Below are 13,314 nucleotides of genomic sequence, written 5' to 3'. Positions count from 1 at the left end.
TCCCAGGCTGGGTGTGGTGGCTTATGCCTGTAATCCCAGCACTTTGGGAGGCTGAGGTGGGCGGATCACCTGAGGTCAGGAGTTCGAGACCAACCTGGCCAACATTGCAAAACCCCGTCTCTACTGAAAATACAAAAATTAGCTGGGCGTGGTGGTGGTCCCTGTAATCCCAGCTACTAGGGAGGCTGAGGCAGGAGAATCACTTAATCCTGGGAGGCAGAGGTTGCAGTGAGCTGAGATCGTGCCATTGCACTCCAGCCTGGGCAACAAGAATGAAACTCCGTCTCAAAAAAAAAAAAAAAAAAAAAAACCTCAGAAAATTGCGATGCTTAATACCACCACCAGTGCTTGAAAGATGCAAGGTAGTTATTCCTTCCACAATCCTATTTAATTTGTCCTTTTGGCAGATGCAGAATCTTGATGGATCCTGGAACATGACTATGGATTATTGTAAATGTAATCAGGTAGGGAATCCAATTAGAGCTGCAACCTGGATGTGGTATCTTTAACAGAGCAAATCAATATAGCCTCTGGCATCTGGAAAGTGTTTTCTTTTCCATTCAAAAGCAAACTGCCTTTGTGTGGCATGACAGCTGTATTCCTTCACTGTTTTTCCTCAGGACTGTGTCAACCTTCTTTACTTTGGTATATTATAGCCAGAAGGGGCCTTGATTACCTTGATAACCCACAGAACATTATGCTGTTCCATTACATTGATGACATTATGCTGTTCCATTACATTGATGACATTATGCTAATTGGACCTGGTGAGAAAGAAGTATCAAGCATCCCACATACTCTAGTGGAACACATGCGTTTCAAAAGCTGGCCAATAAACCCTGTGAAAATTCAGGGACCTGACACATAGGGAAGTTTCTAGGGGTCCAAGGCCTGCGGCATGTTGACAGTAGCTTTAAAATGACAGACAGGTTGCTTCACCATACATTGTCCACTATGAATAAAGAGGCACAATGCTTGGTAGGCCTGTTTGGATTTTGGAGGCAACATATTCTACATTTGAACTTGTAGCTCCAGTCCATTCACCAAGGAATCTATAAGGTTTACAGTTTTGTTGTTTTTGTTTTTTTTTTTTTAGACAGAGTTTCTCTAACTCCGTCACCCAGGCTGGAGTGCAGTGCAGTGGCATGATCTCAGCTCACTGCAACTTCTGCCTCCCAGGTTCAAGCAATTCTTGTGCCTCAGCCTCTCGAGTAGCTGGGATTACAGGTGTGCGCCACCATGCCTGGCTAATTTTTGTATTTTTAGTAGAGATGGGGTTTCACTATGTTGGCCAGCCTGGTTTTGAACTCCTGACCTCAAGAGATCCCCCTACCTTGACTTCCCAAAGTGCTGGGATTATAGGCATGAGCCACCGCACCCATCCAGGTTTACAGTCTTGTGTAGGACCCAAAGCAAGAAAAATACCTGTAGCAGGTCTAAGTTATTCAAGCTGCCCTGCCGCTTGGGTCTTGAGACTCAGCAAAGCCCATGGTGTGGGAAGTGTCTGTAGAAGAAAGAGAAATTGTATGGGGAGCCTCTGCCAAGCCCCAAAAGGAGAATCACAGTGCAGACTCTTTGAGGTTTGGAGTAAAAGCATGCCCTTTTCTGCCAGCTCTTCTCCATTTGAAAAGCAAACCTTAATTACCACTGGGTTCTGGTAGTTTAAATATCAAAAAAATGAAACATTAAATAAGGATGCAAACAGATTCCTGCCTGAGGTGGGAATAGTCACCACAAGATGAGTTTGCAGTCACAAAGAACTATCAATCACAGTAATAGCCAAAGTCAGAGGGAAGCTAAGGAGTTTTGACACAGGGCACCATAGACTCTGGTCACTTCTTGCGCCACTAAGATTCCTTTGTATCCCATATCCATTCTGTTAAATCCACCCTGTTAAAGATGTTAGCCAGCTGCAGCCTCTAGAAAAGATTTAATATTAAGCTTCATGTTGGAGTAAGTGAAAAAGAAAAAGATTTAATGTATAGGGATTATTGAGACAAGCTACAATCCCACTGGTTACCCAAAATGGTAATAGACATTATCTTTCTTCTCTCCTCACCCTCCCCTCCACACCCACTCTAGCATTCCATCTTGTCTACTTTGCCTGCCTGGCAGGAGGACTGAGATCTTCATTGCTCAGGAGTCTAAGCTCTTGGTTGTCTTGCCTTTGTCAGGTGGTGGTTGCTGCAATTGCTCATTCACAGTTATTACTAGGCTTGGAATTACTGAGAGACACCATAGAATTCCAACATTCTAGACATTTTTTTCACCGTCCTCATTATTGGCAGCTACTCTAGGTCATTATGATAATTAGGGTCAACCACTGCTGTCAGTATAACTTTTAGCGCCTGCTGGTCCACAGGCATAAGGAGCTCAAAGTGACCGGATCACAGTTACAGATTCAGATTGAGCGGAGACTTTATTGTGCCCCCTAGTGGAAAAGTCCTCCTCCCAGGGAATGAGGACCTTAAATCCAGCAGCCCAAGGTTGAGGGGATGAGCGAATATTTGGGGGTTGGTTACTAGGAGTGATGGTGAGAGGGGCCAATCTTCCATCTTTATATGTTGGCTGTTGGTTTCCTGGAGGACAGGACTCCACCCTCAAAATACTGTCCCCAAGTTGGCACTTTAGATGAGCCTTTTTTTTTTTTTTTTTTTTTGAGACGGAGTCTCGCTCTTTCGCCCAGGTCAGAGTGCAGTGGCGCGATCTCGGCTCACTGCAAGCTCCACCTCCCGGGTTCACGCCATTCTCCTGCCTCAGCCTCCCGAGTAGCTGGGACTACAGGTGCCCACCACCGTGCCCGGCTAATTTTTTGTATTTTTAGTAGAGACGGGGTTTCACCGTGTTAACCAGGATGGTCTCGATCTCCTGACCTCGTGATCCGCCCGCCTTGGCCTCCCAAAGTGCTGGGATTACAGGCGTGAGCCACCGCACCCGGCCTAGATGAGCCTTTAATAGGCCATCTCACCATTCTGTTTGCCAGCTGCTTTCAAGTATACAATATACGGTAGAACCAGTGGCTACTGTGATTATTGTTATGCACCTCCTTGGCCGTAAAATGGATCCTTCGGTCTGGGGCAACATCTTCTGGGATCCCATATGGGTTGATCAGGCATTCCCCAACTCCAGGCCTTTGGGATAGTGGTGCTGGGAAAGGCATTTAAGGCAGGAAAGGCAAACATTTCAAGAGCAGGTGTCAGTTTCAGTAAGGGAGAATCACATCCCCCTCCATTAGAAGCGGTCCTTTCACTTCACTTTGTATCTGCTTCCAAATATCCAGCCACATGATTCTTCCCCTGCATCAGCTTGTCTCTAATTCTCCAATCTTGACCTTTCCAGAATCCTGAGCAACCAGCTAAATCATTCTCCACTGCCCAGGAGTTTATGTATATTCTTACCTCAAATTACTTTCCCTCCATTCAAAGTAACAACCAAGTGTACTATTCACTACACTTGCTTTTAGGGTCCCACTTAGTGAAGTATTAGTGTGGCAGCTGTCCAGCTTTGGTTACAAAAACATATTGAGTCCCCCCCATCCATAGCCATCCCAATTTTTTTTTCTCCTTTGTTAGCTGGTTGTAAGGAAAACCTCCATGAGATTGCATGTGTGAATTAAGGAGGAGGTTTGCTGAATGCTACAAAAGTGGGTGATATAGACTGGGCCACTCCTTCATGTAACTTACTTGTAACTTAGAATCTGCTCTGGACTGATCCCAAATATACCATTTACCCACTAAGTGGCAAGGCAGCTTCCACTGTAGCCCAGATTTGCTGTAAGGCCCTATATTTCTCTGAGCTCCACTTGAAACTGGCACCGTTCCTAGTCACTTGAGAAATAGGTCAGAACAGTGTTCCTAAGTGTCATGTATATTGCTCCCCAAATCCAAATCCCCCCCACCCACAAAACACCACCTCTTCTCTAGTGATATGGGTTTAGAAGATGCAATAACTTGCCATTTGTTTTAGAAGAATGTCCCAGAGGCCGGGCATGGTGGCTCACACCTGTAATCCCAGCACTTTGGGAGGCCAAGGCTGGTGGATCATGAGGTCAGGAGTTCAAGACCAGCCTGGCCAAGATGGTGAAACCCTGTCTCTACTAAAACTACAAAAATTAGCCAACCATGGTGGCGGGCACCTGTAATCCCAGCTACTCAGGAGGTTGAGGCAGAGAATTGCTTGAACCCAGGAGGTGGAGGTTGCAGTGAGCCGAGATTGCACCACTGTGCTCCAGCCTGGGCAACAGAGTGAGACTCCATCTCAAAAAAAAAAAAAAAAAAAAAAAGAAGAAGAAGAAGAAGAAGATCCTAGAATTCCTCAGATCATTGAACTCCTAAAAATTTCACCAATGTGGTAGACCCTTGATTTCTTATAGAGTTTATTCCCCACCTTCTGGCATGCATTTGTCTTACTAGGGCATTCAGAATATTTGATACTTTCTATTGTCCAGGCCTAATCAGCATGATGCCATCAATATAGTGGACCAATATGTGAAACATAAAGATCAAGGTCCCTGTGGACTACGTCTTGACAGAGAGCAGGAGAAATAATATAGTTATGGGACAAGACAGTGAACATGTATTGATGACCTTCTCCTATAGATGTAAACTGCTTTTAGTGACAGTGACAGAAAATAACACATTTGACAGATCAGTAGCCACATGCCAAATGCCATAGACTGAATTGATCCATTTCAACAAAGACACAATATGGCACAGCAGCTTTAGTTGGGGCCATTATTTGATGTTGTCAGATTTTTACCATTTTGGTGGGTACGGAGTTGTAACATGTTTTCATTCTGTATTTCCCTAATGACTGATAAAATCAATCACTTTTCATATGCTTATTGGCCATCTGCATTTCTTGTGCTTGTTCAAGTATTTTGTCTATTTAAAACATTTATTTGTAGGAATTCTTTTTTATATGCTAAGAAGTGATGGACTGAACTGTACCCACCCTAAAATTCAATGTTGATGCCCTAACCCCCAATGTGACTGTATTTAGAGATAGGGCCTCTAAGGAGGAAACAAAGGTTAAGTGAGGTCATAAGGGACTAGCCTTAATCTGATAAGGCTGGTGTTCTTATAAAAAGAAGAAAAGACACCAGAGCTGTCTCTCTGGAAAGGCCATGTGAGGATATGGCAAGAAGGCAGCCATCTACAAGCCAGGAATAGAACCCTCATTAGGAGCTGAATTTGCTAGTAGCTTAATCATGGACTTCTAGCCTTTAGAACCGTGAGAAAATAAATATGCATTGTTTAAGCCACACAGTCTATGGGATTTTATTATGGCAGCCTGAGCAGACTAAATCATAGATGTGAGCCTTTTGTCAGTTATATTTATTGCAAATATCTTCTCCCTTCTCACCTCCTGGCAAACTGCATGAGCAGCTGTCATGGTTATCTATTGCTGTGTAACAAACAATAGACAGTAACAAACTCTTACTCAAAGCTTAATGACTTATAGCAACAATAATCACTTATTTTGCTCATGAATCTGCAATCTGGGCAATGTTTGATGGGGCTGATTCATCTCTGTACCACACAGCATTAGCTGGGGTGGTTTGACTGGGGCTGGAGAATCCCCTTCCAAGATGGCTAGCAAGCAGGGGCTGGCTGTCACCTAAGAGCTCAGCTAAGGCTGTAGGCCAAGGTCCTCAGTTCCTCTCCACATAGGCTTCACCATGGGTCAACGCCAACTTCCTCGTGATTCCAAGAGCACACATCTCAAAAGACAGGAAGTGAAAGTTACTAGTGTCTTAAGACCTGAGCCTGGACGATGGCATGGCGTCACTTCTGCCTTATTCTATTTAAGCAATCACAACTCCTTCCCAGATTCAAGGGAAGGGACAAAGACCCCACATCCTGATGGAAGGTATGTTAAAGAATTGGCAGACACCAAAATCTTGATGTTTCCTGAATTTGCAGCCCTTTTCTGTACAGGCCCATGACTGCAAAAGAAAGGCACTCCTGGCTGGGTGCACTGGCTCACGCCTGTAATCCCAGCACTTTGGGAGGCAGAGACAGGCACATCACGAGGTCAGGAGATCGAGACCATCCTGGCTAACGCGGTGAAACCCTGTCTCTACTAAAAATACAAAAAATTAGCTGGGCATGGTGGCACGCGTCTGTAGTCCCAGCTACTCAGGAGGCTGAGGCAGGAGAATCGCTTGAACCCGGGAGGCAGAGGTTGCAGCTAGCCGAGATCACGCCACTGCATTCCAGCCTGGGCGACACAGTGAGACTCTGTCTCAAAAAAAAAAAAAAGAAAGAAAGAAAGAAAGAAAGGCACTCCTACGAATTAATGGTGCTCTTGTTGTTGCATCCAAACTCCATGGAAATTCTCATGTCTTCTCCTTGCTACCTATCCTTGCTACCTATTAAGAACCTTTTCACATCCCCAAAATCTGGCTTGTTTTTCTGATCTGATACCTTCTTGCTATCCACTAAACCCCCATCACAATAACCAGTCATCTGAAGTGTGATCACCTCCTCAGTAAATCAATTCTAAATTCCTTAGCATTGCTCATACGGCTTCTCACAAGCTAATTCCAGCCTACCTTTCAGCCCCGTCTCCCACCACTCCCTCCCTTCTGTCCCGTGCATCCTGAGTTTTTGATGGCACAGAAGAGTAGATTCTCTATAGAAGAAAAGTAATTGGCCTCCCAAAGTGCTGGGATTACAGGCATGAACCAGTGCACCTGGCAGGGAGTGCCTTTCTTTTGCAGTCATAGGCCTGTACAGAAAAGGGCTGCAAATTCGGGAAACACCAAGATTTTGGCATCTGCCAAAAAAAAAAAGTAATAATAATAATAATAAATAGTGTCATAACTTGGTGCTTTTTTTTTTTTTTTTGGAAGATAGAATCTTGCTCTGTCGCCCAGGCTGGAGTGCAGTGGCACGATCTCGGCTCACTGCAAGCTCCGCCTCCCGGGTTCACACCATTCTCCTGCCTCAGCCTCCTGAGTAGCTGGGACCACAGGCGCCCACCACCACTCCCAGCTAATTTTTTGTATTTTTAGTAGAGACGGGGTTTCACCGTGTTAGCCAGGGTGGTCTCGATCTTCTGACCTCGTGATCCACCCGCTTCGGCCTCCCAAAGTGCTGGGATTACAGGCGTGAGCCACTGCACCCGGCCAAATGTGAACTACTTTTTTTGGAAAAGTTCTACTGAGAGGGACCCCGAGCAGAGGTTGCCTAAGTAGGAGCAATGACCCTGTCTAGGTATTCTCCTGCCTTCTGAATTCACTGCCCTAATCCATAGTGATCCGAGTCCCCCACTAGGCCAAACTTGAGGGTGGGATCCACTTCTGCTTCATCCCTGTATCCTCTTCTGTCCCCTAGCACCCAACATGGTGGCTAGCACCCAACACATTGAATAATCAATCAGTGAATGAACGATGTTAAAAATGTTGGTGGTCATAGACATGTACTGCTCACATCAATCTTCAAGGAAAGACTTGCTGCCCAGGCTTAGAGAATGTAGTCAGCAGACAGACTGTTGCCGTGAGCTCTTTCAGGGTCTGCTTCAGCAGCCCTTGCTGGTGACTGAGCTAGGTTGGAGGTCAGGGGAACAGAAAAGGATTATAGGGGCTCAGCCACTTAGTCTGATGCAGAACCGCTCCGACAGTCAATACTCTGGAGTAACTCTGGGTTGTTGATATGGTTTGGCTGTGTCGCCACTCAAATCTCATCTTGAATTGTAGTTCCCATAATTCCCACGTGCCATGAGAGGGACCCAATGGGAAGTAATTGAAGCATGGGGGCAGTTCCCCCCATGCTATTCTCGTGATAGTAAGTTCTCATGATATCTGATGCTTTTATGAGGGGCTCCCCCTTTGCTCGGTTCTCATTCTTCTCTCTCCTGCCGTCACGTGAAGAAGGACGTGATTGCTTCCCCTCCCGCCATGATTAGGTTTCCTGAGGGCTTCCCAGCAATGAGGAACTGTGAGTCAATTAAACCTCTTTCCTTTATAAATTACCCAGTCTTGGCTGGGCGCGATGGCTCACGCCTGTAATCCCAGCACTTTGGGAGGCTGGGGCGGGCAGATCATGAGGTCAGGAGATCGAGACCATCTTGACAGTGAAACCCCGTCTCTACTAAAAAAAAAAAAAAAAAAAAAAAAAAAAAAATTAGCTGGGCATGGTGGCAGGCGCCTGTAGTCCCAGCTACTCCGGAGGCTGAGGCAGGAGAATGGCGTGAACCCGGGAGGCAGAGGTTGCAGTGAGCCGAAATCGTGCCACTGCACTCTAGCCTGGGCAACAGAGCGAGACTCCGTCTCAAAAAAAAAAAAAAAAAAAAAAAATTACCCGGTCTTGCGTATTTCTTCATAGCAGCGTGAGAATGGACTAATACAGTTGGCCAAGCCTTGGCCAGACTAATACAATTGGCCAAGCCTTGGCCAGGTCTGCATCACAGTTCAGTTTCTTCCTCTGCCCAATCCTGCTCCCTCCCGCTTCTCCTCACAGATATTGATCCCTAATAACCATCTTGCACCCACAACTCTATCTCAGCTTCTGCTTCCAGAGAACCCATCCTGTGACAGGAGACAAAGTAGCTTGCTCCATCATCCAAGCAAAACAGATATGGGGTGGAGGGAAGGGAAAGAGTAGAAGTTTCATTGCCCACCAGAGGGCCCAGCCAGCACATCTATGGCCAGAATTCACTCACTCGCCGTTCTATCAAAAATATGTGCTCTAGAATTACACTTGTCCCTTTGCTTTTTAAGGTTTTGTTATTTTGTCAGCATTCTAGTAAGGTTATATTTGAAGGCTGTCCAATATCTCAGATGAATGAAGAAGAAAAAAGAGTTTGTCTTATGCCTGTCCAGTTAGAAAGACTGGGAGCCTTCAAGCTTGGAAAAGGAGTGATGGTGGTCATCCCATTAGCTCTCAAGGAAGAGCCATCTGTGCAGCTGAGCATCTGGGAATTCCTTCCTGCCTGGAGTTTTCCTTCCTCCCTTTCATTTGTTTGTGCCTTTGGTTCAGTTATGTGAGAGTGCACCCTCGCACACATCACAGCTCAGAATGTATCATATTGGCTCAGCACTGTGTTGACTATACTTTCAATTCTTCTCTTCCTCCATACCTTAGGCAAACTTCAAGGATATCTATCACATGTGGATCTTTGTTTTTTCCTAGGAGCTGGGATTTTGTAGTGGTAAACAGTCTGGGCTTTGGATTCAGACCATTTGAGCCCCATTTTTGCCATTTACAAGCTAGGTGACCCTGGCCAAATTACTTAACCTTTATATATATATATATATATATATATATATATATATATATATATATATATATATAATTTTTTTTTTTTTGAGACTGACATGCTGCATACTTCACTAGCAAGGCTGCTCCATTTTGGGTTTTTTGAATCTGTAAAGTGGAGAGAATCTCTTCCTCATAGGATTGTTGTTGGAATTAATGTAGCATAAGCAGCAAAAGCAGAGTCTTGCTCATAGTAAGCACTCAGTAAACACGTACACACATTTATTTGCCCATGAACAGACAGAGGGCTACTACCGAGAGACGCAGCTTTCAATGCCAGGGCTCATCCACCATCCCCACCCCAGGCCCCACCCTGCTCTACTAAGCTGGAGAGACGGAGAGAGGCTCTGATGCAGGAATCATTTTCATCTATCAGCTTTATCTATCAACATGAGCAGAGTGGACAGTTCCTCTGAGATCTGAATTATCACCTCCTGACCCAAAGTGCCTTCTCTGTCTTCTCCCTAGCACCAAGGCTGCAGAAAACAAGCAATGTGGAAGGAAGGAAGGAGAGGGAAATAAGGAGCAAGAGAGGGAAAGCAGTTGGCTAAGCTTTGTGCCCAGTTGGAAGAAGCAGAGTGGCAGTAGGCATGGGGTCTAGTAAAGGCTCGTGGAGCAAAGTCTTCATGATGAGTATAAGAGAAAATGGTTAAGTCATTTAGCCCTGGGTTCAAATTCTTGGTGCACTAAGTACTTGCTGGGAGAACCTAGTAAGTTACTTAACCCCTCTGGTTCAGCCTCATTATCCCCTCTTAGCCCCTCCCACTCTACACTTAATCCACACTGAACACTCAGTTCCTCAAACATGCATTGCCAAAAAAAAAAAAAAAAAAAAAAAAGAATTGCACTCTTGCCTCTGCTCATTTGCCCGTAGGGTTCCCTTTACCTACAGTGACCCTATTCTCCAAGTGCCCCACCCTACATCAGCTACTCTAATCCCTTTCGTCTGGTCAATTCTAGCTCCTCCTGCAGAGCTCAGCTTAGATGTCACTTCCTTCAGGAAGCCTTCTCTGACCACTCGGCCTGCTATGTGCTCCCAGGGACACCAGAATTATCTCAATCGTGGCACTCACCACTCTCTGCTGACATGGCCTATTGTCTGCATGCCCCTCCAGAGCTCCATGGCTTCTTCATGACTACAGTTTCAGTAACCCATGCCTTACAGGTGCTCAATAAATGAGGCTGAATATTATTGAAACTTTGTAAGCTTTAGAGAGTTGGACAAAAGCCCAGCATAGGCATTGAATGCCAAATAATTTGTTGAGAAGAATGGAGTGGAGTGGAATGGAATGGAATGGTGAATATGCTGATTTTAATGCTATTTCACTGCATTATCCCAAAAGCCCACAAGATGTCAGTGTCTCTACTTGAGAAAAAATGTGGCAGTCTGGATGAAATTAAAAGCACTCCCTCTACCTGATGGCAGAAGTAGTTTAAAGTTAATATTGATATAGAAATAATAGGGATTGGTTGATTGGATTGAATATGTAATATGTACATATAGAACAGAATTCAAGTATACAGTGGAAAGTAAACTCTTCTTCCCTCCCTACTTCTGTCCCTTTTCCTCCAGCCCCACTTTGCCCAACCCATGGGCAACAATTTTTATTATACACATGGGATGGATATCCTTCTAGGGATATCCTAGGTATAAAACCACATAAGTAGATGTATATTTCTTTTTTTTTTTTTTTTTTTTGAGACGGAGTCTCACTCTGTAGCCCAGGCTGGAGTGCAGTGGCGCGATCTCGGCTCACTGCAAGCTCCACCTCCCAGGTTCATGCCATTCTCCTGCTTCAGCCTCCCGAGCAGCTGGGACTATAGGCACTGGCCACCACGCCCGGCTAATTTTTGTTTTTTTTTTTTGTATTTTTAGTAGAGACGGGGTTTCACTGTGTTAGCCAGGATGGTCTCGATCTCCTGACCTCATGATCGGCCCGCCTCGGCCTCCCAAAGTGCTGGGATTATAGGCATGAGCCACTGCGCCTGGCCAAGTAGATATATATTTCAAATAACACCAGTGGTTGTATACAACTGTTCTGCACCTTGAATTTTTTTGTACCTAAAATATCTCAGTGCATTCCATATTAAAACAGTGTTACCCTGTTTAAAAAAATATTCCATTGTTTAGCTTTAATGTATTTGACCAATGTCCCAGTGATGGACATTCAGATTGCTTCTCATCTCTTTCTCTTACAAATATCTCAAACCATTCCTCATTTTATACACCTGCAAGTATATCTAGATTTTAAATTCCAATATTTTGATATTATCAATTAGCCCTCCATTGAAGTTGTACCTATTTACATTTCCAGCAACAATATGAGTGTTTTTTCTTTACAAACTTGCCACACAGTTTTTTATATATATATATACACACATATATAATACGTAATAATACATGCAGTATATATGCCAGTCTGAGGTGAACTATATCTCATTATAGCTTTTTGAAACACCTTTATTGAAGTATAACTGACATACAGTAAATTTCACGTTTAAAGTGTAAATTTGATGAATTTTGACATATGTACCCCTCTGAAACCATCACCACAATCAAGATGACTATATCCATCACTCCCAAAAGTTTCTTGTGCCCCTTTGTAAACCCTTCCTCCCACTACCCCTGTAATCCTATCATCCCCATGCAATCACTGTTCTGCTTTATGTTACTATATACAGTATTTGCTTTTATTTTCTAGAATCTTATAAAATTGGATAATACAATGTGTAGTCTGTGTTTGCTTGCTTGCTTATTTATTTGTAGAACTGACTTGCTTCATTCAGCATTAATATCTTGAGGTTCATCCATGTCATTGTGCATATCAATAGTTCCTTTTTATTGCTGAGTCACACTCCATTGTATGGATATACCACAATTTGTTTATCCTTTTATGTATTGATAGAAGTTTAGGTTGTTTTTGAAACCAATCCAATAGTCCCAAAGATGGTTCTTTTTGATAAACATAGAAATTGACCCTCCTGATCTTAAAGCTTGAAATTTATATTTGTTTTATCTGAGTTCCTTCCTCAGGAAACAACCTTCAGGCCTCTGGAAAAAGTATCAAAGAACTGAAACTCAATGGATCACAGCACCAGATGACAACCCCTCATTCATTATGATTGCTTCCTTTGCCCCTCCCTAGTTCCTGTTTTTTTTACACATTGTTACATTTCTTCCCTGATGTATAAACCCCTAGTTTTAATCAGTCAGGGAGATGGATTTGAGGCTGAGCTCCCATCTTCTAGGCTGTAGCACCAAGAAAGGGGAGCAGCAGGCCTGACCTAAGCCACACCCCTGACCTAGACCAAACCCTTGACCTAGACCAAACCTCTAGTATATGGAAGAAGCAGGACCCTCCCTGGACCTAGACCAAACCCCTGGTGTTTTGGTAATATTTTTAGTTTGTAGCTTTTACAAAGTTGCTATGAACATTCATGTACAAGTCTTTGTGTGAGCATATGTTTTTGTTTTCCTTGGATAATAAATCTAAAAGTTGGAATGACTGGATCATATGGTACGTGCTTGTTTAACCTCTAAAGAAACTGCCAAATTGTTTTCAAAAGTGGTTGTACCATTTCACATTCCCCTTCTGCAGTATATGAGAGTTCCAGTTGCTCCACATCGTCATGTGGTACGGCCAGTCTTTTTAATCTTAGACATTTTAATACATATATAATTCATGGTTTTAATTTTTATTTCTCTAAAGAGCAATGATATTGAGGGTGTTTTTTAGTGTTCTTATTTGACAGTAAGAAGTTATCTCTCCAAATCTTTTTTCCAACATGAAAATTGGGTGGTTTTCTTATCATTGAGTTTTGAGAATTCTTTTCATATTCTGATGTAAGTCCCTTACTGGATATATAATTACAAATATTTTCTCCACTCTGCAGCTTATCCATTCTCTTAACAGTGGCTTTTGAGGAGCAAAAGTTCCTAATTTTGATGAAGTCAAATTGATCTTTTTTTTTCTTTTATGCATTGTGTTTTTCATGTTGTATCTAAGAAATCTGCTTTATCCAAAGCCACAAAGATTTTCTCCTATGTTTT

This window comes from Pan paniscus, chromosome 9 (genome assembly GCF_029289425.2).
Source record: "Pan paniscus chromosome 9, NHGRI_mPanPan1-v2.0_pri, whole genome shotgun sequence".
Classification (NCBI taxonomy): Eukaryota; Metazoa; Chordata; class Mammalia; order Primates; family Hominidae; genus Pan; species Pan paniscus.
This window is presented reverse-complemented; position numbering follows the sequence as displayed.